Raw genomic sequence first — 6,914 nt, 5'->3', positions numbered from 1 at the left:
TACAAGGTGATATTATGGTGATTAGCATAGGCAAGTAAGATGCGAATGGACTCAAGTCTAGCAACGGGAGCATATGTCTCACCATAGTCCATACCTTCGACTTGTGTGTACCCTTGGGCGACGAGACGTGCTTTGTTGCGAACCACTTGTCCATCTTCATCTTGCTTGTTGCGAAACACCCATTTGGTACCAATGATGTTGTGGTTGTTGTCGGGCTTCTCAACCAATGTCCAAACTTGGTTTCTCTCAAAATTGTGTAGCTCTTCATGCATAGCGTTTATCCAATCTGGATCTTCCAATGCTTCTTCAACCTTCATAGGTTCAATGTAGAGATGAATGAATAGTTTTCACAAAAGTTAGCTAAACGAGTTTTTGAGCGAGTGATTCTCCCGGTTTGTATATCATTGAGGATTTGCTCGACGGGATGATCTTTGGCAATTCTTGCTCGAACTCGTGAGAGCTTTTGCTTGGGTCTTCGTTGAACATCTTCTTCATCTTGTTCTTCTTCTTGGCCTTCTTCATTGTTGACGTCGTCGTTCTCTTGTCGTGGTGGAGAAAGACGTTGTTGATGTTCGTCTTGATGAATTTCCTTGTCTTCTTCATCTTGGTGTGTCCCACTTGTGGATGCTTCCATGTCGATTCTTGGTTCACCTTGTCGTGAAGTAGAAGCTTCCACTTGGACGGATGAAGTACTCTCCTTCACCTCCGTTGGACGAATTTTGCCAATGGACAAGTCTTGGATTGCTTCTGAAGGGTCTTTGTCTCCTACATCAATTGGCAATTGCTCTACTTGCGAGCCATTAGATTCATCAAACTTCACATCTACCGTCTCTTCAACCTTTCGGGTGAAATTGTTGTAGACACGGTAAGTGTGAGAGTTTGAGCCATAACCAAGTAGAAAACCTTCATGAGATTTAGGAGCAAACTTTGAACGACGATGCTTATCAAGAATGTAGCACTTTGAGCCGAATACTCGAAAGTATCCAACTTGGGGTTTGTTACCGGTGAGAAGCTCGTATGCCGTCTTGCCGAGTAGCTTGTGAAGATATAAGCGATTTGTTGCGTGACAAGCTGTCTCAACCGCTTCTGCCCAAAAGTGCTTCGGCGTCTTGTATTCATCAAGCATCGTTCTTGCCATTTCGATGAGCGTCTAGTTCTTCCTCTCAACAACTCCATTTTGCTGAGGTGTGTACGTAGCCGAGAACTCGTGTGAAATCCCTTCTTCGTCAAGAAAGGTGTCCACATTTGCATTCTTGAACTCCGTTCCGTTGTCACTCCGAACCTTCTTGATCTTCACGTCAAACTGATTTTGGGCCTTCCTAGCGAAGTTTCTGAAGATCTTCTGGACCTGCGACTTGTCATTAAGAAAGAACACCCACGTAAATCTTGAAAAATCATCAACTATAACTAGACCAAAAGAATTTCCACCGAGACTCTTGTAGGCGTTGGGACCAAAAAGATCCATATGAAGTAGCTCGAGTGGCCTTCTTGTGGTCATGATGTTCTTCACGGGATGCCTTCCTCCAACCTGTTTCCCTGCTTGACAAGCACTGCAAAGTCTATCCTTATCAAATATGACATCGTTAACTCCAAGTATATGATTTCCTTTAATAAGCTTGTTAAGGTTTCTCATGCCAACGTGACCTAGTCGTCTATGCCACAACCAACCTTTTGAGGATTTAGCAACAAAGCAAGTTTTAGGTTGTGCCTTTTTAGAGAAATCGACAATGTAAAGATCACCTCTACGCATACCGGTAAAGACCAATTTATGATTGTCTCGACGAAATACTTGGCAATCTACCTCAGTAAATAGGACATTCAAACCGAAATCAGCAAGTCTAGATACTGAAAGTAAGTTGTAGCCGAGAGATTCAACGAGCATGACATTTTGAATGGAACTATCATGTGAGATGGCCACCTTACCAAGGCCAACCACTTTACCCTTTGAATTATCACCAAAGGTGACATATTTTCGAGGGCCGTCATTTTCAGCAAGCTCACGAAACATCTCTTCATCTCCGGTCATATGATCAGTACATCCACTATCAAGAACCCATTCCTTTCCTCCTGATTCATATCCCCGAAGATTTGCCATAAGACCAAAATGTCTCATTGCATCATCAAGATCGAAGTCACTATCATCATCATCATCATAGTATCCATGTTTATCATGATCTTGTGACTCATCATTTCCTAGAGAGGGTAGTTCATTAGATAAATGATCATCAAAGTGGTCACTTTTATGAATTCTTATAGCTTTGAATATGATATCACTAATGATTCCAACATCTCCTTTAGCATGCTTAAGATTGGTAAGTTCAAATAGACAATTACCATAACTAGGATCACTAGAGTTCATCTTACTCAAGGCAATAGATTTATGGAGAATTTCATCCAAAGTTTTCAAGGAATGATCGGGAAATCGTTCCTCAAGAAATTTCCATATAGTATAGGCACAATTAAGAGTAGGCAAACTAGCAATCAAATTTTTGGGCAATCCTCTAATGATGAGCTCAATAGTTCTAAGATTGCGAATCATGTCAATATCTTCATCTAGGGTAGGATGCAAAGGATCAATATGAGGTGCACAAGGGCTAGCAATATACTTGTTCAAATGATATTGATTGAAAATTACAAGCATCTCATTTTTCCACTCATGAAAATACTCTCCATCAAGAATAGGCACTCTATCTCTAAGACTCCCTAAGGTAGACACATCCATCTTCCTCCAATGGTGATTAAACCAAGGCAATGGAGACCAAAGCTCTGATACCACTTATAGGATCTAGAAGTAGATGTGTCTAGGGGGGGGGGTGATTAGACACTTAGTGCTAAAGTTGCAATTTTTAGGCCTTTTTGGTTTGAATGGAGTTTTAGGCACAATTTCAACATACACAATACATATCAAGCAAGCATGCAAAGAGTATATGAGCAGCGGAATGTAAAGCATGCAACTTGCAAGAATGTAAGGAGAAGGGTTTGGAGAATTCAAACGCAATTGGAGACACGGATGTTTTTCCCGTGGTTCGGATAGGTGGTGCTATCCTACATCCACGTTGATGGAGACTTCAACCCACGAAGGGTAACGGTTGCGCAAGTCCACGGAGGGCTCCACCCACGAAGGGTAATGGTTGCGCGAGTCCACGGAGGGCTCCACCCACGAAGGGTAATGGTTGCACGAGTCCATGGAGGGCTCCACCCACGAAGGGTCCACGAAGAAGCAACCACCCACAAAGGGTCCACGAAGAAGCAACCACCCACGAAGGGTCCACGAAGAAGCAACCTTGTCTATCCCACCATGGCCATCACCCACGAAGGACTTGCCTCACTAGCGGTAGATCTTCGTGAAGTAGGCGATCTCCTTGCCCTTACAAACTCCTTGGTTCAACTCCACAATCTTGTCAGAGGCTCCCAAGTAACACCTAGCCAATCTAGGAGACACCACTCTCCAAGAAGTAACAAATGGTGTGTAGGTAATGAACTCCTTGCTCTTGTGCTTCAAATGATAGTCTCCCCAACACTCAACTCTCTCTCATAGGATTTGGATCTGGTGGAAAGAAGGTTTGAGTGGAAAGAAACTTGGGGAAAGCTAGAGATCAAGATTCATATGGTAGGAATGGAATATCTTGGCCCCAACACATGAGTAGGTAGTTCTCTCTCAGAAATAGGATGCTGGAAGTGTAGGCTTAGTCTGATGGCTCTCTCCATGAATGAAGAGGAGGTGGAGGGGTATATATAGCCTCCACACAAAATCCAACCGTTACACACAATTTTCCAATCTCGGTGGGACCGAGTCAACAAACTCGGTCGGACCGAAAAGGTAAACCTAGTGACCGTTAGAGATTTTCGGTGGGACTGACATGCAACTCGGTAGGACCGATATGGTTAGGGTTTGGGCATAACGTAATCTCGGTGAGACCGATTACACAAACTCGATGAGACCGAGTTTGGTAATAAGCTAACCAGAGAGTTGGTCAGGCAAACTCGGTGGGACCGATTTGCTCTTTCGGTGAGACCGAAAAGTTACAAAAGGGAACAAAGAGTTTACATTGCAATCTCGGTGGGACCGATTCGCTCTTTCGGTGAGACCGAAAAGTTACGAAAGGGAAACAGAGAGTTTGCAATCCCATCTCGGTGAGACCGAGATCCCATCGGTGAGACCGAACTGATTAGGGTTTTTGGCAGTGGCTATGATAGGTGAAACTCGGTGGTGCCGGATAGGAATAATCGGTAGGTCCGAGTTTGGCTATGGGTTTAGGTCATATGTGGAAGTGGGAAAGTAGCTGAGGATTTTGGAGCATATCATTAAGCACATGAAGCAAGAGGCTCATTAAGGTTTTATGCTTGGATATGGAAATTTGCACCGAAAGCACATGAAGGTTTTATGCTTGGATATGGAAAGGATTCGCACTCCTACAGAGTCTTCAACCTCTTTCACTATAAAGTGGTTGAAACTGTGGATGTGCGGTTCGATGAGACTAACGGCTCGTAAAGAGAGCACCTGCCAAATGTGCTAGATGAAGTTCCATCCAGTGAAACCATCAAACTCATGGGAACTGGAGAAATCATACCATCTGAAGCTCAGCCTGAAGAGGAACTCATCATCTCTGCACCAGATCAACCTGAAGACAATGTTCAGCCTGACGACAATCCTTCTAACGATGACAATGATCAGCAAGAGCAAAATCTTTGTCCTGTTCATCCTCATGTTGCAAATGAAGTACAGATTGAGAGAATAATTGATAGCATCAATGCACCAGGTCCACTCACTCGTTCAAGGGCAACACAACTAGCAAATTTCCGTGGGCACTTCACATTCGTCTCAATATCTGAACCCAAGAAAGTTGATGAAGCCTTCATGGAACCTGAATGGATTCAAGCTATGCAAGAAGAGCTTCAACAGTTTGAGTTGAATAATGTATGGGAACTGGTTAAGCATCCTGATCATCGTAAGCACAATATAATAGGCACTAAATGATATATCGCAACAAACAAGATGAGCATGGTCAAGTTGTCAGAAACAAAGCTCGTCTCGTTGCTCAAGGATACACTCAAGTTGAAGGAATTGACTTCGATGAAACATTTGCTCCTGTGGCTAGGCTTGAAGCTATACGCATACTACTGGCCTATGCAAATCATCATAACATTCTTCTGTATCAAATGGATGTGAAGAGCGCCTTTCTCAATGGCAATATTGAAGAAGAAGTGTATGTTGCACAATCGCCTGGCTTTGAAGATCCAAAACATCCTGACATGGTTTACAAGCTCAACAAGGCACTGTATGGCCTTAAACAAGCCCCTCGAGCTTGGTATGACACACTCAAAGACTTTCTGAAGAGCAAAGGCTTCAAACCTGGTTCCCTGGATCCCACTCTCTTCATGAAGACATATGATGGTGAACTGTTTGTGTGCCAAATATATGTGGATGACATTATCTTCGGCTGCACTAACCAGAAATACACTAAAGAGTTTGGATATATGATGCAAGAGCAATATCAGATGTCCATGATGGGTGAGCTAAAGTTCTTCCTTGGTCTTCAAATATGAAAGCAACACAATGACATCTTCATATCTCAAGAGAAATACCTCAAAGATTGCCTGAAGAAGTTTGGAATGCAAGACTGCAAAGGCTACACGATGCCAATGCCAGCTAAACACCATCTAGGTCCCGACGACAATGGTAAAGAGTATGATCAAAAGGTATACCGCTCCATGATTGGTTCTTTGCTTTATTTATGTGCATCTAGGCCAGATATCATGCTTAGTGTTTGCATGTGTGCCCGGTTCCAAGCGGCACCAAAGGAATCGCATCACTTAGCTATGAAGCGAATTCTTAGATATTTGGCTCACACCCCAACACTAGGATTATGTTATCCAAAGGGCTCAGAGTTTGATCTAGTTGGATTCTTGGATGCTGATTATGCTGGTGACAAGGTGGATCGCAAGTCTACATCAGGCGCATGTCATTTTCTGGGACGACCACTTGTATGTTGCTCTTCAAAGAAGCAGAACTGTGTATCTCTCTCCACTGCTGAATCTGAATACATTGCTGCTGGATCTTGCTGCGCTCAGCTTCTATGGATGAAGCAAACACTCAAAGACTATGGCATTCATTTGAAGCAAGTGCCACTCTACTGCGACAACGAGAGCGCCATCAAGATTGCTAACAACCTAGTTCAGCACTCGAAGACAAAGCCATTGAAATTCGTCATCACTTTCTCAGAGATCATGTTATGAAGGAAGATATTGATATCATACACGTCAACACTGAAGAGCAATTGGCACATATCCTCACAAAGCCCTTGGATGAGAAGAGGTTTTGCAAGTTACGGTGGGAGCTAAATATCTTGGAATCCTCAAATGTCCTGTGATCAGGCACACTTCCTAACACTAGTGCATGTTTATGACTTAGATGTGCAACACACAAAGTAACGTATGTCTTCAATCAATGAAGACTTGCATTCTAAGTGTGAATACATTAACGTGGAATTTGACTTCGGAGCGCCACGATAGTTGTGCGCCGTGTCTGGGTCTAATACTTCCTATACGGTGGGTAACGCCACCACCAAATTCTTCCCTAAGAAGTGTTTCTTGCATGGCGTTACATTTGCAATGTCTTTGCCTTCTGTTTGTCTTCAATGTTAACATGACCTCATGTTTATCTTCAACGTACTGATTTGGTTTCTGTCCTCTACAACATTCACTTATAGCTATGGCTTCTTGCTGAATCTTTTGAACTAAGTGAATGTGATTGGACCCTAACCCCTATATGCTTCTTTCCTAAGTCTGTCTATCCAAATCATATGCATTCTATTGACACTGTCAAATGTCTTCTCCGCGTCCTTGTCAGCAGAAGACACAGAGACAAACATTAATTCGTTTTCAATGCAAAATCCTTCCACCTGAAACCCGGA

The sequence above is a fragment of the Triticum aestivum genome, chromosome 4A (assembly GCF_018294505.1).
Source record: "Triticum aestivum cultivar Chinese Spring chromosome 4A, IWGSC CS RefSeq v2.1, whole genome shotgun sequence".
Classification (NCBI taxonomy): domain Eukaryota; kingdom Viridiplantae; phylum Streptophyta; class Magnoliopsida; order Poales; family Poaceae; genus Triticum; species Triticum aestivum.
This window is presented reverse-complemented; position numbering follows the sequence as displayed.